Raw genomic sequence first — 26,482 nt, forward strand, 5'->3', positions numbered from 1 at the left:
GCAACGAAGTGGTTATTAAGACTGTCTCGAAAACGCAAACACCTTACGCTCGAACTGCAAACGCGTGTGCAGTGCCTAGCTTTAGCGCATACATGTACACTCCTCCTCCCCCTCTCTCTCTCTCTCTCTCTCTCTCTCTCTCTCTCTCTCTTCCTCTCGTAATACGACGAATGTGTTGCAAACTGGGTCGCCAAGACGATTATCTCCTCGGATGTAACTACCGGTAAGGGATAGGTACGGGCATCATTATTACGCTCGAGAGATTCCGCGGAGTCGTAGCCAAATCGAGTAGGATACTTTCGATTGCTTACGGCCGTCTATTCCCCGGAGTTATTTCTACGAGACTTGCTACATTGTTGACTCGCGCTACTCGCGGTACACACGCGCGCGCGCGATAAATCCCTATACCGATATAAGTTGCCGTGAGAGCTGCGCTACACAATTTCCATAGCATGCTTTTACGCGTGTTATACATCGAACATTTTGCGGAATAAAGTTATGGGCGCGACAACGCGAAGGCAATACAGCGATGAAAGGGAAAGAAACACCGGTTGGGTTTTCATGACACGTTACATTTATCCTTCTTTTATTCTGATTATATATTTCGATACTCGTATACCTCTCGACGTTGTCAAGATATTTTCGAGAATTTCAACAAACCCTTGTAACAAGTTATTATCATTTGTTATTGTTATATTATATCAGTTAATCGGAATTACAGAAAATCTAAAATTCATGAAGAATATTGAGGGTAATAAAAAATAACATTTGAAAAAATACGAATCGTAATGTATCCGAAAAAGAATTTCTCGGATACCGCGTAGAGAAAGCAAAGCCATGAAAAAGCTTGCCGCCAAATTTATAATAACGAGTACAAAGATATTTGGAAGATCCTCAGAAGCATTACCAAATCGGCGTACGTGACCGCGAGGAAATCGCGTCGACAAAGAAGGTGGAAATAAACGTTATAACGGAGAAAGGGAGACGGGGGAAGCGCGCGCGCACGCGAGGTGAGGAATCGAGTGAGAGGGAAAAAATATCCTATGAATTCGTGAGTGACTTCGGATATCACGTTCGGTTCCGCCTGGCGGAGATTTTCTACGACTTTGTAGTCCGCAATATATCTGAAGTCCGTTTGCAAGTTTAAACCGCACCTTGCGTTGTACGTGTCGCAAATATATTCCACGCACAGCGTGCAAAGATTCTCGTGCACGCCGCCTCGCTATCGCCGCCACAATTTTATAGAGCGGCATCGCCGAAATCTTAACTTCGGAATCTCATAATTATCCAATTTATCGACTATATGTATTATTTAATTCGCAAAGATATTACGTGAGTGTAATGTCGTATTTTTTTAATCTTTACCGTTATAAATGCGGCAAACTCACCGTAAGTTTTTTAATTGTTTTTAAATTTCATGAATTCTGATCTAATTTTTAGATTTATCGACACGACAGCTTGTGCATTTTATTAAGTTTATAATCCCATAAGTATTATCTTCGTAGTCTACCCTAAATTACAAATTCGGCGGGAATTGGTACCATTAAATGTCCCCAGCAAACGTAATTCAAAATGTGCCAGCGTAATTAGTGGGCTACGATGAAAACGCATAGATTGTACCGATTAAATATCTACGCTTGAATTTATGCTCGATTTTCATGCATAGCTATTGGAAAACGTAATTACGCTTATGACATTTAATGCGGAGTTATGTAATTACACATTGAGCTTTGTCCGTGCCATAAATCGTATAGAGTCCGGTCAAACTCGCACAATCATTACTTACGTCCAACAGTTATTTGATCATCCAGAACATATCTCGGCTTCGTGGCCTGGCGACGATGCCTCTCATCGATTTCTGAAAATGAGAAAAGCGAAAACTTCGGTCAAAAGGATCAACAATATCACATTAAATTTTATGCGATAAAGTTACGGTACACGTGTATTGTCCTATAAAATGATTAAATATTCAAGTATCGAAATAATATCAAACATACATATCGCACGTATACGCGCAGCAAAACCACAAATTGGATGCATAAACGCAAACGAGTAATCATTATACCTTCATCGTTTCAAAGTCCAAACAACCGATGATCATTATTCAGTTAATACACCGGAGAAATTTGAATCGTGCTCGCATTCCTGTTATCCCGATAATTTCACTCGTTATATACAGAGAACAACAGCGGCAAAATAAAACTCTCGATTTTTGACTTCGGATTTTAGCGAATCACGAGGCGGAACACATCCGAGACAGGAACGAGCTGAGTGTTATTCGCGAATCCGTCGAATATATATATCGACAATCTCGTTCTCGCAAACTTTACAGGAATACTCGCAGGATTCTTGCGCGGCGTCGCGACGGCGTGTACTCTGCTGAAATTAAAATCGATACTTGCAGAAAGAGGAGAGGAGAGTGAAGAAGAGAGAAAAATGGAGATAACGTCTGGATTTTACTCTTCCCGCTCCTCTCGCGTTTATAAAGCCGTGCAAAATCGCCGAAGAAGGGAGCGTTTGGATAAATAATCATTCTGCAGAGTGCGAATCTTCCGCATGGGGTGGGAAAGAGCCGCCCGATAAGGTGGGCGAATAACGAAGTGGAAGAAGCGAGTCGTAAAGCAGCGGGAATAAATAGTCGAGCGTCAAGTCGGCGACCGAAGTTTGCGAACGCGCAAATCCTGAGGGAAGTCTTGAACAAGAATTCCGCGTGATCGTTCCCTTCCTCCTCTTCCAATTCCGTACATTCTTCATGTAATTATTTTATCGCTACAAAACAGTGTCCCTATACTTTTGGAAGTTTACAGCTTTGTCAGTATACCGATCATTTCTTATCCAGCACAAAAATTAATAAATAAAAAAATAATCTATATTGTATTTCTATTAATAAATATATAAATACTAAAAATAACAAAAAAAAATACTCACAAAGCATATAGGGCTAATAATGCGACATGATTGATAAAAAATGTGTATCTGTAAAAAATCAATAAAGAAAAATCTGGAGACGTCGTAAGTGCATAAAATATATGGATACAGATGTGCAATCTCGTGTTATATGACAAGCTCGAGATATTATTTCCGAAAGAGAATAATCATATTCGCGTAAAATGCTCGGCCAAGTTCGCTCGTTGATGTTCCCTTACTTAAGTGTTCTAAAACAAAGAAAGTTGAGCGAAATTCTGAACGGAGGAAGGAAGATGCGAAACCGCAGCGCGCGAGAATAAGTGGTGGAATGCCCGGTCAAAATTTACGAGCAATACTTCCCCACCGGAAATTCTCGGAATATTTGTGAATACCGCCGCGTCTTCGAAATCGCAGGCCACGTTTCGTGCACTCAATATTGTTCTCCTTCCTTTTATCGGCACGGCGGTGTTCATATTTTAAGAACATAAACCGCACTTAATCCGGTTTAATGACGGTTTTTAATTGGGCGCTCACGTAACAACGTAAAAGTTTATATAAAAAATATATAAAATGTAGAAAATCTTGTATATAGACAATTAAATGTAATGTTGTACTGCATGGAATTTTCTTAATATTTCCTCGTAGGAAAGAGTTTCCCGTTAGTAGACTCTAACAAATTTTTACGAGACCGCCGCGCCGTCCATTGATTCCATAATTCTTATGTTTACGCACCGATGAGAAGCATTTTTCTGGAACGAGCTACTTCGTTCCGGTGCTGACGTATTCCTTTTTATGGGAGAATCCCTTACGTGATGTCCGCCGCAGACGCGATATTCATACAAATAACATTCAGTTTCCCGGCCGTCATGGAATTTACGAGAAAGACGGACCGAGGATCGGCGAATTGAGAGACCGGCAATAGGAATAAATAGCGGAATATATTCGACGGGACGATTCTAGTTTACGACTAATAGGAAATCCTGAAGGAAATCTTGAATGCCGATATCCACACAAGTGTATTCCTTGCGTTTGCTCTCTTGAAGATGAGTTCTTGCGTTTCTTGCCATATGGATAATTTCAAAAATACTAGATTGCTTATTTCAGAAAAATTTATATTGCAATAATAATTCATTAAAAAGATCTCATTACATAAAAAGCTCATTAAAAAGATCTCAACACTGCTCTCATATTTTACTTTCACAAAATTTTTTGAACCACTAAAATTCCCAAGAGAATTATGTATAACAAAGTTATTTATCAAATAAAAAATACCGTTTTTTTTCCCAAGACTTCGCTGTTTCACGGAGCATAGTTCGAGAAATGCTGCAGTAAAGCGACACGACGGCGATGTTGTAAACGATGCAACCGACCGACGCGGCGCGGCGCCGCTGGCCGAATTCTGGCCGCAGGCACTCAACGCGCGAGCAATAAGAACTTTCGTCTCGAGGATTCCATAATTTTGTACTTATCGCCGAGAGTAAAAACAACGCGCTCGAACTAACAATAATTAAGAAACGATGCTCGCCAGCGCGCCAGTTGCGTAAACGCAAAAAAAATATATGTTTGTGTTAGATTCAACAAACGGGAAAAATAACACGGGAAAAATAACGAAAACGCAGCAACGCTGACGTTCGTGTTTGCGTTCGATTCTTTACGAGCTCATGTAAGCTATGGAATAATATCGCGTGTGAAAAAAAAAGCCAAAATCGATTTATTCGTATTCGATATCGATATAGGAATAAAATGTCACTCTGTTTAAATATCCCCTAAATCTAATCCGAAAGTTAGTTTGTGGCTGGATAATACAACATGTTTTTCTTCAATTGATATGAAACGGCGATAAGTTAAAAAAAAACATGTGTCATAATTATTATATCATTTCATTTCATATGTATATATCTAAAGATTTTATTTCTATCAAATATTACCAAGCAATAAAAATGGCAATATAAGTTTCACTATGCCAGTGCGATTAAAAAGCAAATACCGTGTCACCAAGTCCTGACAAATTTCTATCTGGTCACAAAGCAATCTTGATTTACAGTACATTGAATTCGAAATTAACGATTCGTATTAAAGATGCAGCACAACATAATGTCCCAAAGAACTCGCGCTTCGTGCTTAAAGAACATTTATGCATTCAACTCGAGCAGCGCACCGTTAATTGCGTTATTGAACCGTATTACGCTGCTTCTTTCAGTCAAGCTGTTCTTAATTAGCAAGCATCCACATTCGTCGAAGAGGGAGAGATGGGGGAAAGGAGCGAGGAGTTCGTTAATGAAACGCCTACGGCAACGTCAAGCGCGAAGATGCTGAAAACAGGCGGAGGTTACCCGATACACGTCGTTGTAAGCCAAGGGTATCCGCGGAGTTTAACAATCTGACAAAATGGATGGCATATTGAATTCGTCACATACAGGAGTGTATGTTTCACACGCGCAAAAAACAGCAGGCTCCTGTCGAGAGCACTATGGGAAAACGATCGCGTAACACAAAAAACAAGTACTCCTCGCTATCCGAGAGAGCGAGAGATCAAACATTTCGATTAACAAAGTGCTTGAAACATCAGATGCACAAGCAGTTATCCGTGTTTGATGGATTCAGCTAGAAATTCAACCAGCACTTGGGGTGATTTGCACGTCCCAATAAAAATGTGCCGCGTTCATTTTAATTGTAATCTCCTCTTTATCTTCCATGTGCGATTGAATTTAAATGATGCGCGAGAATGTATAATATTTAATTACAGAGACAGAGAGAGATAGAGAGGGAGAATAGAAGAGTACTTTAACCCTTTGAGTACCAACCTCCGCCATCATTAAAAAAAATATCTGATCGTTTAACTAGAAAATGCGAACACTTTAAATATAAATTATATGTTAAATCACGCTTACAAATATATTATATATTAAATGAATTTATAAACATGCTTAAAATATAAATGCATATGCTGAAAAAACGTTGCTTAGTGAAGTTGTCATTTTCAATGACAACAGCACCAAATTATATCGATAAATTTTCTTTATGTAAATAGGAAAATATTATAATGCATTTGAAGTTTCTCTTTATTGCAATATCCATCAAAAAGACATACTAAAGTCTTAGTTTAGAATTTAGCAAAATATTAAGAAGAAAAACTTAAAATTATATATTTTTTAATTATTATTATATTTTAATTATATTTTAATAATGCTATTGTTTCTGTTGTAATTTCTACGAAATAATTTGTATAATAAATGTACGTATAAGTGTGGCAGAGCCAGTCACGAAAGTAATTAATTTTTCCGTTTTGAGGGACACGCTCTTGCGGGAGGAACGTTCCTCCATTCGCAGCTAACTTTTATTTTTCTTCCCGTTTCATCTCGACTCCTACGCGTCGTTTTCTATTTTACACGGGAGTGACAGCGAAAAAGAAATAAAATACCGAATGTAACCTAAGTATTATATACCGAGGAAAGAGAAGAGAAATTCGCTGGATGATGGTAACGCGAGCTTCGTCTTGAAAATAGAGACTCAAGACGGAGTCTGGGAGTCTGGGAGTTATAATTGCCAACGCGACACTTCCTGCCGTAGAAAAAGGGGAAGGGGGAAATAAAGAGAGGAGGAACGATGAATGAAATGTTTCGTAAAAGTCGTGCGTGTGTCGACGGGGAATATAAGGATGGCGGTTACATAGCGGAGAATAAAAACCGCCATAGGGCCATCGAATAAAAGCCCGTTTTATTCGATACAGCGAGGACGAACCAACTGGCCCTTTTTCAACCCTGACTTGTCCATCGTTTCTCCGTTGGACGCGTGCGCAAGACAAAGGACGAAAATAGGGACCACCCTTTGCTCCCGGTTTGCGCGACCGCTGGCGACTGTAATTGCCTTCTTCCGGACCGGACCGACGCTCGACCGTGGCTTTTACGACGACCGATATGACCGGTTTTACGAGTTTCCGTTCGTATCACGGAGCTAAGAGAGCGTAATCAGTCGCGGAAGCCGTTAAACCGCGAACGTGCTAAACGCTGAACTAAACGCGCCGGTCGGTCGCGCGCTACGTCAAGGAGAAGCGCGATAATTGATACCTGCTACAGATAAAATTTTCTATATCGCGGAAACACGTTTACGACGCCCCACGTCTTTTACGTGTCCGCCGGCATGACTGCGGAAATAGCGCAGGTTATATATAGACGAAAGATTGCGCGTATGCGCTGAACGTTCCGCATTTAAACCGGGATGCATTCCTATCGTCATCTCCTTGAATCGTCGTGAAATTTCGAATTAAGCGGACTATATTTCTCTGTGTCTCTCATTTTTGTTATAAAAAAACCATTGGCTTTTAACGACACACACATGCTTGTGCTCATATTTAATTTCCAACCGTTTTGCACCAAAGGCATCGTCCCTCCATTACATCTCAAAAATTTTGGTATGCGAGATAACGCCGGCATCGCCCATCCCTGCAGACATATTCGGTTCACCATGTTCGATCTGCCATGTTACATACTGTGTCCGTCCAATTGCCCGCGCTCTCGTAGCGAACGATATTAAAAAAAAAAAAGAGCGAGAGAGAGAAAGAGAAAGAGAGAAAAGAGAATAAAGTGGAAGTAAGAGAGAAACAAAACGCGATCGACATTTTACCGACACCTGTCAGACAGAAAATAACTCTTGTCATTGTTTTGGTAGTCAGCAATAGTGCCGATTCTAAAATTGTTATGTCATAGATACAGTATCGACTGTGTAACTCGGCCGTCGTACTACGTACGACTGTACGTGATGAACAAATTGTATGTCATACGTGCTCCTCGTCGTACCGGCAGTCATATTGTCGAAGATTAAATCCGGTAGACATCACCACGCAAACGATGCCAAATCGTGTCTCAAAATCGTTGGTAATATCAAATCGATCACTTTTATTTCGTAACGTTGTAAAAGCATAACGATCGTAAGCGTGATCAGTCAATGACAGTCATCTCAGATTATATGTTAAATAAAATTTTCATCAAGATACACATTTTTCATGCGTTTATTTTACGTATCGCGGCTCATCGTTGTTAATGTCTCGGTTATTACTTCGCAAAAATTAGACAGAAACCTATTGTCCAAGGCTTTATGTGTTAACAATCAAAAGGCAAGCATCCAGGCGAATTCGGAACAATCGCGGAAAATGTCGCAAGAAATATATTGCACCATGGAGATTGCGCGGGTATTACTGATAGCGTACCTCGAATAAGTGCATATGCCCCACACAGCGCACCTGGGGCACATTTTGCACCTTAGATTATATTCAAAAAGTAAATGCAAAGCTCTACATGCGGAACTATATTTCACGAAACACGCGTGGGAGGAAAATAGGTCGCTGCTCTTATCTCGAAACACATTATAGGTATAACCTTTTCAGACATGACAAATGACAATAATGGACGGCTCGCGGGACGGTAAGTGAGGAAAAACTTACGAGGAGCAATGACGCGTCGGATTTTTCATGTAGAGATACGGGGGCTTTTCCTGCGGAGATCCTCCGCAGAGACTGCCATCGACGTCGGGTCTATCAAATTAATTGAAATTAATTAATTGGAACAAGATCTTAAGTTCCGACAGAAATCGACGAGCCAGTCGCCGTCCGACTCATGTTTACAAGCGTAAACATCAATTACGTCCGATACCAATTACGTCTTGAGAACCAATTAAAGTGTCAATTAAGACAAGACACGAAATACTTAACGATATTGTACTTAGGCGACGGCGGCCAATTGTGGCGCGAGCGCAGGTTGCAACGCGAAGCTTGCATCCTCCGGGTCGTTAATTGACGCCCCGATATTGCTCTTTACGATTACGGCTTTTCGCTAAACCCTGTACGAAATTGCGATACGTCGCGTCGATGACGCTCCGTCTCTTTTTCGCTGAGAAAAGCATTCCCATCAGGACGCTGAATTTATGACCAGCTGAAAGGGAACTATCGTCAATCCGTTTCCTTTCTATTACGGTATTATATTTCACGGTCAAATGTAAATATAATACCGTATGTTCATGGTACCGACAGCTCGAATGAATTGGAAATGTCAGAGTCATATAACATTCTCATAAAAAAATCACGGGAAATCCCCCCTTCTCTCATTCTACGTCGATCTTATGTCTAGAAAAATTTATATTATCCTTGTTATAAGCCAATCTCACGTTGTAGTACTCTTTTAAATATTTTTCTGCATTGTGGTATTTTTAATGTCAAAGCTATCAAACGTCATATGAAAAATTCATGTTCAATTAATTAAAAATGAGTTGGTTAATTACAAAACAGATTTAAAAAGATTGAAATAGATAGACATTTCAAACAAACATCTTTCATATAATAATTAAAACAAATCTATTTCAATAACAATTTTAACAAAATATGTTATAAATAAAAATCCTGCGACAAGCTGCTAATAATTGCTGTCGAAAATTCAGCTACCAAATTTATTTGGAAAAAAAAAGGAAAATTTTTGACGCTACCTGGCACGGTAGTATTCCCTTCGCGCGCAAAGAGAAAATATGGTGAATTTTTTCGCTGTTTCTAAAAGCCCGGGTAGCGAGGTCGCAAACGGTGTTGCACTCAAAATGCAGCGATGATTGTTTATGTCGGCGATTTAATTAAGCTCAGTGTTAATTCAATGTACGTGTTCGGAACAACTAACGAATCACACGGCCGCATCTGCGTGCCGGATTAGCAGGCACCCCGTGCAGCCTACCCTCGTGACTAAGAAACGTGTATCGTGTATATGAATATGGTAGTAATTAACCACGATTGTGGGCGACAACGCTCTCAAAACATGCAGCGCATGCGAGCCGCTGCGCTTTATCGACGTGAATACTTATGCACTCCGCGTTTAGTTCACGGACGCATCCCTCTCTCGCGCATCGCGAATTATTCTCAAACAAACGAGATATTTATTCCAACAAATGGAGATTCGAACGCGCGAATGAAAAACATGATTGTAACGTATCAAAAATAGAAAGTTTTAATTCTGTGTCAGTGCCTTTTAATAAACTAAATTCGAGAGATACAAGTAGATCCCTTTCGATTATCTCATGGACATTATTTTAATAAAGTTTCATATCTGGTGTAACTGCCAGAATGCCTAATATCGAATTTATTTTTTAAATTGCGAACAAGACGGTGAATCAACTGAATTTTGACGGGGCAAACGTTATTTCGGTTTCTGGACGATACGTATCGTTATATGTATTATATACGAAATGCAGCAGCAAGTAAATATCCTACACAACGGATATCAGTTCGGAAGCACACAATCGCTCCGCTGTGTAACTCGAACGTACTGACGCGGACCTCCAACTCGCGTTATTCGTATAAGCCGGGCGCGAGACGGTACCGTCAACGCGATAGTCGAGAGTAACTACATCTAATAATAGTTGTCCCTCGTTATTCCTCGCTTATACAGTCCAAGAGTATACTGACAAAGTAAACTACTGCCAGGTGTCGAAGTACGTCCTCGTTAGCGGGTTTACAGCCAGGTCACCATTGTGTAACCACGTAGCAGGCATTGCATGCAGGCTTGCTTGCTTGCTTGCTTGGCGAATGTCGCGGGCGCGCTGTGCGCCCACCGTCGTACTACAACGACGATATTATCTTGGTAACGACCGAGCGATAACGAGAGTCCCTTGACTTTTCTGTCCGATCCGCGCGTCGGTCGCGCTGCATGCCTACATACGTAAAGACTAATCCCGCTCTCGAACGTTCCGTGATAATCATCGCGAGTCTCTTAATAATCTTCGCGTACGTTTTAACAACGCCGAACAACGCCGTAAACTCGCGCTCTCAAAAATTATCTCATGGTATTACGTTAGTTACTGTCTTCTTCTTTTTCTTTTTCTTAGCGAAGATTCCATAAAACTTTTCTATTTAGCAAGATTTTTCATTTTACAGTATCTTCGTGATAAGTAAAAACAGAATACTTTCAATTAGCCGAGTACAGAATGTTCCGTCCAATTGTTCGCGAAAGGTGATGTCGATATCCTTCGGCAACCATTGAACGGTTCAAACCGTCAGCTGCCAGAAATCCAAACGTTTCCTTAAGCCCATACCGTGGCACTATTGTGCTCCGTCGAACACCGTCCATCGGAGAAGGAAAGCGGCTACTAGTTCCAGTCGTGATGCAAATTCCAGGTAAATAGCGTGGCGAAACGTAAGATGGAAGGAAGAGGGAAGAGGGTGATGTCGCTCGACGAGAGCGAGACAAATGGCGAATCGATGCCTCCATTTGCTTCGACCCACCCCCGCTGTAGAAGCCGCGCCACGGTAGCGTCTCGCTTCTTCGTTGTCGCTACCATTGCGAGGGTGACGGTTATTGTTAGTGAAAATCTGCCGCGAGCTTCCAGCGCGTGGTGGAACATGCCTTACACTACCCTGAATGTTTCGCCAGCGAGCAGACGAGGACCGTCTTGAAGCAAGCCCGAGGAAAATTCCACGTCGGTATCGGAGGCAGCCACCGCCGCTGCCACCGCCGCCTGCGACTCAGCCCCATTGTGGCAACTTGATTGGTTTGCTGCTTGATACGATACACCCGGCAAGAGTTTCGTGTCATAACCGGCGAGACGAGTCCTCTCGCAGCGAAGCGATTGCCACGCCGCGAGGAGAACTGTGTACCGCTGCGCAGCATCGTCTTGGCTGCATCTCTCGGCCGTATCGTTAAACGTCTTGTCAATCGTGTCGGCGCGATCCGATTACGAAATTCGGTCCCCACGATCTCCGGCAGCGTCGGTCGTCTCGCGAGGAGAAGGGTATTACTTGTCGTGCATCGCGCGGCCGATTTAACATCAAGACGAGCGCATGTTTATCGCTGAGCGGCGATGAAATGTGAATGGTGTGTAGCTGACACGCGCGTGAATATGTGAAAGTGCTTAACCATGACCGCAAGTAGCAAATTTAATATTTTCCCCGAGATCAACTACCGCAATTTCGCTAACGCGCGGGTCACTCGTCAGTCGGCCAGAAATCCGGGACGCGTTCGTGATTTATATATTTAATGCGGCCCACGGGCAGCTTCTAAATCCGATTTCTGAAGTCTGGATTCGTTAGTTAGTGATATCACGTCCCCGCGCTCGATCGAACAGTCGTATCATAATGGACGGGGCGGCGCGGGCGGCACACCGTGACTGCGAACACGAGAGGAGGGACGGGGTAGCGGCGGTAGCGTGCGGCGGAGGGCGGAAAACGAGCTTTCCCGGAAATCTCGCGAATTCGATCCATAAATAAGCCCGCGGAGGCCTATCTCCGCAATCTAACGAACTTGTAACCCTAAAATACTCCAGGAATAGCTCCTCGTCACGAAGTCTCCCGTGGCACCGCGGGAGTCGAAGCTTCCTCCCACGTTCTCCCCCTCCCCCTCCCCCGCGGCTTTGCGGTTTTATATACACGATATAATGTGCGTGATATAATCGATAACAAGCATTCCGTCGAGATGAGAAGCCGTCGAGGGCGTTGTCACTATCTCGCGCGGGATCTCGATAGGGTAAAGTCAGAGATGAGCGCCGTCGAAGAGATAGCGGGAATCGCTGATCGTACGTGAAACGGAAAGTCGATACTTCCTCCTGTTCATCAAAAATTATGTTCCAAGTACGCGAAACAGAAATTCCGATAATGAGTCTCCGATTATCATTCGAATCCAAGTGAAATCTCATAAATATCAGGGATTAAATGTCCAACGTGCACGTGGACGAATTAGCGAACAAATGTGTTTGCGCGACGAAATTTATTGCAATTTATTTTCATAGCAAATCATTGATTTTTTTCAATCAATATTTATTAGGCTTATTACCGTTCAATTAAGCTCCAACAACTGCACTTGTAATCGCGCAATTACGAATAAATAAAATTATCTGTCCACAAAAAATGACATCGTATTCTCTTTTATCGTTCTCTCTTCTCACATTTCCCATCTTCAATTGAGAGATAGAGAACCGTTCATCGAATTGAAACGAAAATGTCTATCTCTCGCAACGAAAAGACGCAAGGAGATATTTGTGTAATACCATCAGAGCCGTGAAGGAAAAGACATAGCATGCATCAGATTTTGACAGACAAACAAAATGCAAAGTGGCCGCGCTCTAGGCAAATAATATGCATAAATTTACATATTGTGTAAAAGTTTGCAAATCTTGAACGCAATCCGGGCGAAAAATAAAATCACCGAAACACAGCTTTGCAAAGTGCACGCGCGAGATAGTACGTCAATCTGCATTAAAGTTCATCGTATCGCCTAATCCAAGGAAAAGCGCCTTCGCTCGGAATACGATGTGCATGAAAAATCCTCGTTGACAAGTTTACGAAATCAGACATTAACGTCCTTAATAGGTCTTTCAGTCAAAACGGAGATTCTTTCACGCTTTCTATGATTCGCGTTTCGACAACAGTATAATTATACGGCAATTTTAACGCTATTCCACGGTACTTTGCCCGCGCGATTCCACATGACGTATCTTCACCCGAGTCGAGAACCTAACGCTTTTCTGTAAGCCGTATCCTGTTGCAAAATATCGTTACGCATTTGTCACCATAAACACATTTCTGAAGTGCTTTACTCGTCGTTGTAAAGGAAAGCCGCGTGACAGTAGCGACTGTGCATCTTCGCCGGCACAAGTGTACCGGGTTACCTGCGTTCCTCCCCGACACTGTGTATGCATCCGCGCACACAATGCCCCGCCAGTATGCGGCATTAGACTTTCACGTATTCACGCGGGACGCCCAGTACCGCAGGAAGCACACAAGCCCATAATACCGGCTTGCAGTACATGCAATATGTACCGTTGCGACGCGACGTATCACGATGTTACGCGAATAAGGGTGTGCACGCGCGCGCGCGTCGACACACCTGCGTATGTATTGTATAGTATAGACGACATCCAGCCGTTACTTCCACTTATAATAATACCCATATACAGGACCGATTTGTAAGATGTGATTTACGCGTTACTTCTCGCAACCTCGCAACCTCGCGATACATCCTTGAGATACGGCACCGCTTAGCCATCGGTGATGAAATTTAATTGCTGACGTCTCGTAACAGAGAAAAACCACATTATTGAAACGATGAATGATTAATTGTAAAAATTATTGATGCCAAATTATCACCACTCTCGTTTGTTTCATTTAATGACGAATGTTAGAAAATCTGTGAGAGAGACTTTCCTTTTTATACCTATAATCAGACGAACAGTTCGATCTCGGTGAACAATGACTCATAGGCTTCATCTTGATATTATTCGGGCGGAAATGAAACCGCGTCAGATTGATCAGTCAAAGCTCGATACAAAGGCGGGCATTCATGTCACGATGTCGGCCGAAAAAAAAGAAAGAAAGAATGCATATATCGTTCAAGAGCGTGGAGGGAAAACTTAGTCGACAAGTAACAATGGCTTTTTGTCAGCCTACCACGAGCTTCGGCGCGCTCCGGCAATATAAGAGCATGAGAACCCTAGATCATCCGGTGGCCTCTTCATTCCTCTCGAAAAGCCTACCGGAATCGATATATTGACATATCGATACAGCGCACATGTAACTTGTTCTCGCCTTTGTGCATTTAGGTCAAACTTTCTTGATGCAACCGATATGATCATACACCCTTCGTCCTGCCTTCCTTCTCTTCAATGATAAACTCCTCAAGAATGTCATGATACATCTAATGGTACTGATATTCTTGGAGCTCTAGCAAAAATATCGAATATTCAATTAATCGAAGTTTTGTTTCAATAGATGAAAATTATGTATATAAATTTCATAACTTTGTAAAGCAAAAATTATCAATAATTTTAGGGTTAATGGTCCTTAAGGTTGATGGTCCGTTTCAGAATTGCAAGTGAGATTTGTCAGAAAGCTGTCACGACGTGTGCGCAGTTTAGGCGACGTTTTCTTGTCACGTGAAGAAGTTTCCCCGTAACGGATGGTGGCGGCTTCTTTGTCATTCCGAACGGTGAAAAGGCCGCGTCGGCTCTAACTCTTCCGTCAGCCCGCGTCATTTCTTTTCAGACGAGATTTCGGCAGGCGATAAGAGCGAAACTCGCGACTGGCTCTTTAAGGGCCTCCCGCTCGTTCAATATCGTCGGTTTAATATAAAAGACGACAAGCGTCGGCGGAGCTACTTTGCGCATCCAGGCCGTTCTACTTTTTTGACGGGCAGTCCGGTGTAATGTCAGATGTTAATAACGTCAAACTTTTTCACGTTCTTAAGCAACGAAGGAGAACATTTTATCGAACATAATGTCGATATTGCTCCGATTGTTTACTTGTTCGCGCCGATAAATAAAACATGATTATGCAGTAATAATTAAGATACGATAAGGAACTATTTTTGCAGAATTTTTTACATTGTCTGTGATGGAAGCGACCGTTTATGTTTTTCGTTATTTTCTAAATGTGCCATAAATTTATTAAAACAGATAAACAGATAAATTTTCGATTTAATCTTAAAAAAAATTGTAGTTAATTTTACGTTATTACTTATTTAAAATTTAAAATATACATTATAATTGTGTAAAAATGTAAGAGCCAAATTCACCAAGTAATTATGAAAAAATAAATTTGACAATTTAATATTACTAAAAATAAAAGAAAAAGCCATTGTGGTGAATTTTGCATGAAAACTTGAAATTTCCATGTAAAGCTCCTCATGCACGTTTTCAAGGAAGCAATTAATTAATTGCCACCCACGGCGACACAATTTGCACACTGCTGCACAATGTTGCGTGCAGCAATCTTTGGCGCGTCGCGTCGCGGGGAATGAATCAGCATCGACATCGCATCTGCCTCGCTTGCCCGCATGAAAATCGATTATTATAGCTATTCGCTCGTTCCGACAGCCGTCGACAATTTCATTCTGGCGGTTACTCAACCGACGCCCTGCGCGTCTCTCCCCGCTCGATCCGTCTGTTTCTCCCGATCATCACGTTTCCGCGTTTGGAATCTGCACACGGGCTATATGAATCGCGCGCCTAAGGCTCGATTATTCGGAACGAAACGATGTTTTGAACGTGCCTTCTGGCGCGTAGAAATTTTATCCCGCGTGCGAATTACAGTCGCGTTCGTTTACAAGCGTTCTTCTCGGCACCCTTTCCAGGAATCACTTTCGCGAAGCGAAAGTTTTCTCGAACGATGAAAAGCTCTAACTCTTTCGTCAGCCCTCGTCATTTCTTTTCAGATAAGATTTCGACGGCGATAAGAGCGAAACTCGCGAGCCGAAAAAATTCGCGCTCGGATTTCGACAATAGACATAACAGGCCACGTATGCTTCTTTCGATTTACGCAATACGCACTCAATAAACGCGTGAGGATTACGCGACCGGAAGCTGAAGACGCGCGAGCGTACATCCGCGTGTGCCGGTCGGATTTGCAACGAGTATGCATATGTCTCACGCGACGTGGCCGCGTGTGTAACTACCGTATTCCCCGTAACACGACGCATCTGGATTACATCGCACTATAGTCGGAGTATAGCGATAGTATGCGTGCGTGCATGCATGTGTAAGTATTAGGCAAATGTTCCCCACATAGCAGGATTTATTTCACGGTGGACAATTAGCGAGATATTTATGTGGCTGGCACGGCACGCCATCGTCCGCGGCAATGCCTAATGCAATAGGGCACACGCGTAGAGCGTATGTACATCGCGTATACGGTAACGTTGTCGTCGGTGAGTCCACGGTCGCTGTGTATTGTACAGCGATGAATATGGCAACATTACTATCGCCCAGTGGCGTGGCGCAATTAAGACTACTCCGGCGATGGTTTATCAAGCGGCGCGTGGATTAATAAATTGGTGGACGTTTAGATTGCTAAGTATTCGCTGTCATATTCCGCCGCACGCATTTGTTTTAATGCCTCAGCCCATACGAATGGCGCAATTAATCGCGGAGCTATACGGAGCTAAGGTTGAAAAAGAACGAGAACCTTCACGGCTATTTAAATGGCCGGAAATAGCGTTACCGGCAGGAAGGCGAAATAACGCAAAAGAACGCGACTTTGTCTCGGTTTCATTCAGACCAGAAACACACCGGCTTCCCGTTCTCTCGCCGTTCGTCAACAACGTCGCACCAATTTGTCAGCGCCTTGGAAGCGCGGCCCCATTCCAAACGGCCCTTCTTCCTTCAGCTTCAACGGCAGCCCGGTCTTGCGGCGGGCTTCCCCTCCCCAGGGATTTAACGAACCGCATTTTCACGGTGGCGGTGACACGTCGCCGTTTCGAAGACGAGAAGCCACGAAGAAATGGTCAGGGCTTTGTCAACCTCGGCGGCCATGCCACCAGTTCCGCCAGACAAGTAGAATTTCCCTCCTCGAGTCAGTCAGGAATTCGCGCACGTCTTGCGAGATGCGAGGTCGGTGCATAATAGTTCGCTTAATTGTCAGCGAAGACACTCCTAAAACCCTAATAGTGTACTTAAAAAAAAAAAGAGAATGCAGAGTCTAATCAACGACTTTAGCGTTATTTCGCAGCAGAGTGCAGAATTATAAGTGGAATAAAGAAAGTTGATAGTTGAAATAAAATGTAAGACATGATCTGAGCAACGGCAAGACATTTCATCGATTGTCTATCGTATATGTTGTATATAACGTTAATGAAATTCTCGATCACTCGTCCAGATTTAAAAGGATTGTTTTAAACGGTTTAATCCGAGATTTCCGATAAAGGATAGCTATCGGTTGGACGTCCTGGTAGAATAGCGTTGCGAGTCCGAGGAAGTTACCTATCTACCATCGTTCGCCGAGGCATTGTTTTCGGAAGTTACACTCGTTAGACCGGACAATGAAGATTTGTTCGCGGACAAACGTGGCGTGCGAGCGGTGGCGTCTCGTCATGCGAGCATTTCTGAAACGTTGGAGCTCCATTGTGCTCACCGTTGGGATTCAAGGGGTTAAACCATCAACCCTGAACGATATCGCGTTATAACGTGTACCGTTGTATCCGTATTACAAAGAAAAACCTCGCTCTCCCGGCACTTTTATGAAGACCGATGTAAATAACGTGAAAAATGGGAAAGAATTAACGTTCCAAGTAACGCTGCCCCACGGCAACGGCTAATATCCGTTTTATACGAGCAGCCTTTGCATTTGTATCTCTCTCATCGGTCGTAAAACTGCATACACAGCGAGTTAACTGCTAATCGAAGAGTGCTAAAATATATTCCAACGTGCAAGAGCTATTGCCGTGTATTATTTCACGTGAATGCGCGCGCGGGCGGAGCAAACAGCCGCGCGAAACAACAAAAGTAATATTTGTATATGGCACAGGTGCAGCTAGCCGCATTGTGTAACGAACGATTTCAGCGGAGACACATCGGCGTGATTTGACTTATTGAACTTACTCATTACGCGGATTTATCGAAATCCAATCGACGTCCTGTTTACGATGCTCTCGCGGTATGGAAATCGATTCGTATAGTTAAAATTACCCATTGGCGATAACGTCGTTGATGACGGAGTGGTCCGCGTAAGATAAATGAGCGCCGCGATTGTGGAACCTGATAAGAGAAATATAACAATCCTCTCTCTCCTCGAAAACACCGGCGTATTCCACAATTTTTTTTTGTTTGTTTGTTTAATATCGTCAATCTTTTTTAAATATTGGACAGACATAAACAGAGAGAGACATGGCTGCAGCTACAGCGACTTCATGATTGATTTAGCGTTCTCGGATGGAGGATCTCGTGCGATTTAATTAGCTCCACGTTCCGCGAGCTACATCCATTAAATGCATTTTAGCGATTAATAGGTAATTATACGCGTCATAAAATATATTGAAGGTAGTGCAGAAGTACAGATTTGAATGACATAATTGGAGCGTTTATGAAGAATAACCTAGTTTTTGCAGCTTGTTAAATCTTATTAGAGAAGAGGTAGTTATATATGCATATATATATATATATATATATATATATATATATATATAAATTACGTATAACTGAAGACAATATGATGGTCTTTTCCTGCTTAATAATTGAATTGTCTCTATAATGTACTTGTCGTATTTTCGACTTGTCTGCTAATTATTAAGTTTCATCAGAGAAAGAGTGGCGCTAATAAAAAATTGTGAGTAAAATCAGAAACTTTTAGTTAATTTCTAATATCAACGATAATATTTAACAAAATTAAATCATTATAATAAAAACATTATTATAACGGGTCGTAAAAATCGTTTTAAATCTCTGTTTTTTATGTTATCAATTTACGTTATTATGAAAGTAAAATAATATTTCAATTTTTATAACATTTCATCGGCAAATAATCCGTACTAAATTTTTGTTAATTCTAAATGTAAATCGACTTAGCCTTCGTTTTAAATGTAAAGTCAAATTATGCGAACTTCGATACCGAAGAATTTGGTTTCCTTCAATATTCTTCACGAGCGACAGGAAGAGCAGGAAATTCGGTTGATTTGAAACAGCAATTTCACCTGGATGGTCCTTCTCTCCGATTACTTCCGACTTTGCGACACCTTGCTGAATCGCAAGACAACGTCGGATATGTTGATGAAGTCTGACAGAACATCGGTGTGGCGGTTCCCATTGAGAATCAAACCCTAAGTTACTCAAACCCCGGCAAAGGATGATGACGACGACAACGACGACGACGACGAAGAGAACAATGATAACGGCGACGACGGGATCTTCTGTACCTCAGATTGAATCTGCACAGATCGGTTAAGAGAAGCAGCCTCAGGGTAGACCGATGGCAGGAGGTGGGAGGGTCAATGGGTGGGAGGGGAAGAAGGGTTTCACAGCCTGAAAACGTGGAAGCTGCAGAACGATCGAGGAAAGGAGGTCAACGACGTCCTTAAGGATTTCGACGAACTCGAACGAACGGGTCTTGGACTCGGGAATGCCATCGTCGCCCGACGTTATCCCGTGAAGTATGAAGGTAAAGAAGAGGAGGGGGGGCTAAGAGGGCAAAAGACGGAGGAGACATTGAGATGGAAGGCGGAGGCAGCGACTGGGGGAGGACCGGAGGAGGGTGAAGCGAGAAGCATCCTTCGGACGGACCACGAGTACCTGGGCTCCCGCGGGATCTGACGCTGACCGAAAGCCAGAAATAGAAGAGAAAAGGCGAAGCGAGACTAAAGCGATACGACAAGAGAGTAGCCGAGCATGGAGGAAGGAAGGGCCGAGCAGGAATCGGGACGAGAGAGCAGACGTTGCAGAGAAAAATGCAAAATTCCTCTCCTCCCTGTCGGCAATTCCGATCGACATTTCTTTTCTGTTGCGGCAATCGACACAGCACTTGTCATGAAAAATTATATTGGAGAATCATTTTTATCCTTCCGCGGGAAGATCCTGGTTAAAATATTTTCTATACTGTCTATCATTATTATTATTATTACAGAAACACAACATCAGTTATATTCCAATATTGCGGTAATTGCTGTGTGGTTATATTCTCCATAATTAGAACATCAATAATCGGGAAACTAGCTAAAAGAACATTATTTGCGCATCAAAAAAAAAGAAGATCAAATTAAAAAAGAGTACTAGAGCAATAACGAGATCTAAAGACGAAGATTAAAAGAGGTAAAAGGAGTAAAGCGCGGATATATCCCTCAACGCATCACGAGTACCTGAACTCCCGCGGGATCCAACGCTGACCGGAAGCAAGAAATAAGAGAAAAGAAGACACGAGACTAAAGCGATACGACTCGGGAGTAGCTGAGCGTGGAAAGGAATAGAGAATAGGAATCGAGACGAGAGCAGCAGTTTTCTACGAAAAACACGAAATTCTTCTCATTTCCTCAGGTCGCCGTCGACAATTCCGATCGACATTTCCTCTCTTTTTGCGACAATCGTCACGACGCTTGCCGTGAAAAATTACGTTAGTGGATCGTTTCTCATGGTGAGTGGCTGTAAGGACATCGTTTGGGTACCAAGAGACAGAAAGGGTCGCAAGAGTACGAAACAAAAATAGCAGCAGGCTAAAGGTGAAGCTTAAAACTAGATAAAATGAGAGACGAAACTATCCTTCGACGCAGCAAGTAAAGAAGCAAGGGAAACGAGAAATGAAGAACGGGAGAAAAAACGAAAAAAAGCAAGAACAGAGGAATAAAATTGTTATTAGAAAGAAACTTTTAGAAATTTTTTGAATTAATAAATAAAATATACTTTTTCAACTTACATCTTTAAAGATTTATTGTTATACTTTCAAACTGATATTGATAAAAGTCAAGAAAGATGCGTCAAACGACAATAATAAGAAAAAATAAGGGTAAGGGTTAAAAGGCGAAGAGGGTAGAACGAGAATGCTCGTGGTACGACACAGGTACCAGAACTCCCGCGGGATTCGTGACCGACCGGAAACGGAGAAACAGAAAAGAGACAGCGAATCGAGGCTAAAGCGATATACCGGGACGAAGTGTGGGAGAAGAAGAATGAAGTAGCGATCAATATGAAGATCGCCGTTTCCACGGACCGACAAACTCGATCCATCCCTTTGCATCGCGCAATCTCTATGCAGAATTCCCATTCTACTCGTTCTACCAAACTTTATGACAAAGAGTAAATATTTAAATTTCCTTGCATACGCGCACACAAAACATATTGAATGCCTGGGAGAGAGAGAGCCCGCGCGAGCGGAGAGGAAGGAAATTCGATGAACACTATCGAAGGTAGTGGCAGAAGGGGGTGGGAAAGAGGAAAAGAATATTTTCGATAGGCAACGAGACGGAATTTTACACTGAGCGAGCCAAGAAAAAGAAGACGCGAGCGAAGGTAGAGAATAGGAGCGTAATAAGTGTATAGCAAAGAACCAAAATCAAAACGGTGACAGCTTTTGCGATTCTTCTATTCTTCTCCAAGGGAATTCACCTTTGAATCGACAACGGTTTACGTATCGCGGCAAAATCTTGCTGCGGAAAGAATAAACGCGCAGTTATGTCGAACGTGTTAAGGGCAAGAAAGGCGGGAGCAGATAAAGACGTAGCGAGACGTCACGGAAAAGATAAAAGACAGACTAGAAGAAAACGGAGCGGAACATCCTACGGCAGACCACGGACATCCGTGCTGACCGAAAGCCAGAAATAGAAGATAGAAGGAGAGCCGAGTTGTAAGGCGACCAGAGCAGCGGAGCGTGTGAGGGAAACGAGACGGCGATGAACACTGGTAATTCCGACGGCCGGTGTTCTTCTTGTCGATCCGATGGCTGATTCTGCGGAAACTTGTCCACCCTTGATATATTTTTTTACCCTTCTAAAATACAACGTAGTAAGATGCTCCAGCATACAATCCTTCCCAGTGCAAAGCTTTGTGAGATATAATAGGTACGCGTCTCGAATGTGTTGTACAAGTTTGTAAAATTAATAAAAAATACAAGAGCACGAGACTAAGAGCCAAATATATCGTGGCGAAATATGCAGCAGCGGAGTAATTATAAATCCTCTGCGAGAACAAGCCGCGGTTTACGTAACATTTTACGTGTATAAAATCGTACGCATAACTGAGGAGTGGGAGAGAGGGAGGGCGGGTGGGGAAGGGCGGTTACGGCACCGCTGGTACAATGCGCGCAAGTTCGCGAAAGGAGAGGAAGTCTAGTGAAAAGGCGGAATAATTTACCGGTATGAACTGAATTCCGTCGTACAAGTTGGCAACTCCGCCCCGACATTTACGAAGGCTGCCAGCGTTAAAAGCGATATTCCGTAAGTATAGTCCAACTTTCGCCTTTGATACTCTTGGACCGTGCCCGCTCTACGCGCTCGCTCGCTCGCGCGCGCGCGCGCGCGCGCGCCACGCCGGGGCTACTAACAGCACGAACTTTTCCGGAGGAACGAAGTTCAAGATGAAACCACTCGTCGAACACGCCCGAGTAATCCAAATAATCGACGTCCCAACGTGCATGCACTTCACTCGTGCCTTCGCGGAATATCGATTAGTCTCGATGCCCCGATAACTCGATCCGACTCGTCGTATAACTTCTTTAAACATAGCCAACACGCCGTACACGCCAAGTCGACGAGGCCGCGGTGCGGCGGCGGTCCACCTCGCGACCCTTGTGAATACGGCATTTGCCAATGGATGATCCGCTATCGTTAAAATATAGGATTGAAACAGTATTACCGAAGCGAGCTTCTGCAAACCCGTTCGCATTGATATTACGTTATCTCAATGTTATCCAGTATTACGACGTGGGTCAAGAGAATCCTCTTTTCAAATATCATCAATATTCATTGGAATATTTAATCTTCCACAGCTTCCACAGTATTCTTTCAATATCGTCCTGCATGCGGTCCTCACTTCATTATTTTTTTAATATATTGATGTAATTTATATTAATATTTTTTAAATAATTGCTTTATATTAAATTTAATATTACTGAAATAAATGTTAACAAATGTGTTGTTAATATTATGCATTATTATGGAAAACCACTCGTGATAATTTTTTTAGAACATAAAAATCTTCAGATCTTGGCACGTTGTTTCGAGTTCAATGACTAGGTGTGTGCTTATAGTGACTTCGTTAATATAACTTTTATACATGTCGTACGGTAAGTCAGAAATGGTACGCTACAGCGTAGCAGAAACTTCTGCTCGCTAATCGGAAGAACAGTTCACGCCCGAAATCGACCCTGACTAGGACCAGCGAAGCCCGACGAGCCTCGGGAGTCACATTAACACTCTTAACATGGGCTCTCTATCGCGACTAATGGAGGTTCTCGGTTTCAAGCACAGCGGGCCATGGGTACGGTACTTAACTCGTGCGCCTATCTGCGATTACCATGAGAGAAGGTTGGGTACGAGAGGGTGCACGTGACCACCGAGTGTTTGCCAAAAGCGTGATCCACTTCCGGTTCAATTCGAGCGGTAGCTAAGTGTACGTTAGCACCGGTCAAATTAGCATACCTTGGCGAAGTGATCGAGAATTAGCGTCATCGCGAAATTCAAATGTCGTTTCGGCGACAGCTGAACGAATCTTGTGTGTAGACAAGACTGATTGCTTATCCAGACCTCAAGAGACCTCGATCTCCCAGACAGAAAGTAATCATTAAAAATATTATGGCAATTATAAGTTGACGCTCATAGGTGGCACAAATAAGAACCACCATGGCAAAACATCGGATAATCCGACGAGTAAAATTTTAACGAAATCTCAGTAAATTTATCTGCATTTCCTACGGCAACGGCGACATTCGTGACGTAATTAAATATTACATGCATTCCTGTTAGTACTCCTCCGCCGGTCCTCAGCGCGAAGATTAATATTTCACGGCGACGGAGCGCGCACACGTCGGAGGACATCCTGAGAAAAACATTTCGCGAGAGAGAAGAAACTCCGGTCTAGGCGATTCTAACTGACGTATACTCAAGTTAAATATCTACCCGGCACGCAGAGAGAGATTTTACATATTTTATTGTAACGTTGTGTATAATACGAATGTATGTCTGGGCAACAGTGAAATTTAAGTTTCTAGAATTTATCGCGATTAAAGATTTTAGACTTCTCATTTTATTAAGATAATCGTAAATTACGATTATCTTAATAAATTATTATGCAATAAGTCCATCTCCTGTTATCAACTATTAAAATGCCTAGACACATTTATTCTTCAGCGCAGCGTTGGTAACGGCAATCAGCGTTTGCGACTCCGTGATGTCATATTTTCACAGGACACTCGGACGTCCCGAGTCGTCACGTCCAATGTGATCGGTGGAAAAATCGTCCACGGTGCTCGTAGATAGGAGCGCGCTCCCGATTTCCTAGGATTTCTTCTCGCGCGAATGGGTGATCCCGTCGGGAACTAGCGGGTGTCCTATTGTCCGCGTCCACGAGAGCATGGTGTGGCGTTTATATCCGCTGCGCCATACGCGAGACAAAGTGAGAGAACCGGCAGGTCATAGATCTCTCGATCCTCTCTCCGTTGCTCGAGATTCGCTCTCTTACGTAGCCGTTTCTTAGCCATAAATCTCTCACTTTCGGATTGCTTTCACGTATCGTCACACTGTACCGCGGCTGATTCGTGAATCTGCCGCGTGATACCGTGTCCAAAACGTGGCGATGTCCTACCGTTTTCCATCCAATCGCGATCCGAACTATTGTACAAACTACGTTAACTTATAGAAAAAATAACGAATCTGTCTTACTTCAATGAAAAGATAAAAGTGTAGATTTTAAATTCATATTTTAGAACCCATTATTTTCTCATGACAAAGTAACAGTGAACTAATTGAGGAATCACATTATGTAATAATGTTGATAAGTATTTTATAAAAAATAATAAATCTATTATGTATATAAAATATGTTATAATATGTGTCTCTATGTAAATTTTCAGTTAAGATCCATCGCCGCCGTAAAACGATCATGAATTTGATTCCGCTATTATGACTTGACTTGATGCAGAAGTGATTTATCTTTCAGATTCCTGAGAAGTGGAAAGCCAGATCTTGAAGAATATAGGTCAAATAAAATTGTGGTTGAAATCTCGTCTGCTATCTGGGGCACGTGATAATAAATTCAAATTCGATCAAACGCTTTCCGTTGCGAAATATGCGGGCGGGATTCGTATTCGCTCGAGATAATGATTAACGTCATTCATTTCGTAATGCCAGCTGATGGCTCGTGACCTCTCTCATTATGCGGCAACGTCGATCAATCGAATCAGCCACTTCTCCCGCCGCAAGTAAATCGTAGAATTATTCACAACGTGTGACATTCCGAAATGTCTCATGCAAATTTTATTCAGCATTCCTAAATTTAAAGTATATCATTAACCTTCTCCTTATATAAGCCATCCTCTCAGAAAAAATTGCCGCGTTCCGTGTAAAATATTGCCGCGCCTAATGACAGGATAACGTAGCACCCAAGAAATCCTTCTCCAAGAGATATGAACATTTATGCTAGGGAGACGGTAAGAGACGAATAATTCAGTGTAATCTCTAGGGACGCATAGTTTCGTTAGTATTTTAGTGTGTTTGATATCGCTTATCGTTATGCACGCGTGGTAACCGAGTATCGATCACGTTATATTAAATCGGTCGGACAGCGGTGCCTACAGGAATTTTTGAAGAGAGCCGGCTTCCCGCAACGCCCAAATGTGTTGAATTCCTGTCGGCGGCTCCCGCAGGAATGATAACGGAAGCAGATAGTTGGCACCACGCCAGACGACACCCCGGGTTCTTTCTCGCTAACTTACGAGCGCGCACCGTGGCATCCCCTAACACACTGTGCGCCAGTAGCATGTACACGGGGATACGTGTACGTTAGTTCCCCCTCCTCTTCCTCCTCTCTCTCTCTTTCTCTCTTCCTCTTCCTGTATCCACCGAGTAATAATCCTAACTCGCAGGTTAGCCGGGCTTAATTAGAACGGGGGTTAGTGGCTTGGTAGGTATAGTCACATCTCTATTATCGGATACCGTTAGATATCTTGCTTCACTTTCCGCTCTTCCGGTCTCGTACTTATCAAAAATACTCCGATTCGGAACAAACGAACCGTATCGACGAAGTTGTTCATCCATTGCGGCCTGAACCCATTTAATTTCAGTAGGATAAATTTTCCCGTTCGAGTGGAATTTGGATAGATTGTAAGTAAATGCGTAAGTGCACGTCGTAGTCAATAATATATCGGGAA

General features: G+C 42.7%; 1 long non-coding RNA gene across 2 annotated transcripts in view; it reads right to left on the bottom strand.

Moving 5' to 3' along the window:
• Positions 1-26,482, bottom strand: part of LOC112456851 — a 117,226-nt gene that overhangs the window by 40,457 nt on the left and 50,287 nt on the right. For both annotated transcript variants that reach the window (XR_003041026.1, XR_003041025.1), the window contains one exon: positions 1,787-1,858. This is a non-coding gene — a long non-coding RNA (uncharacterized LOC112456851). The remainder of the gene's footprint in view (positions 1-1,786; positions 1,859-26,482) is intronic.

This window comes from Temnothorax curvispinosus, unplaced genomic scaffold (genome assembly GCF_003070985.1).
Source record: "Temnothorax curvispinosus isolate PA1 unplaced genomic scaffold, ASM307098v1 QBEX01000668.1, whole genome shotgun sequence".
Lineage (NCBI taxonomy): Eukaryota > Metazoa > Arthropoda > Insecta > Hymenoptera > Formicidae > Temnothorax > Temnothorax curvispinosus.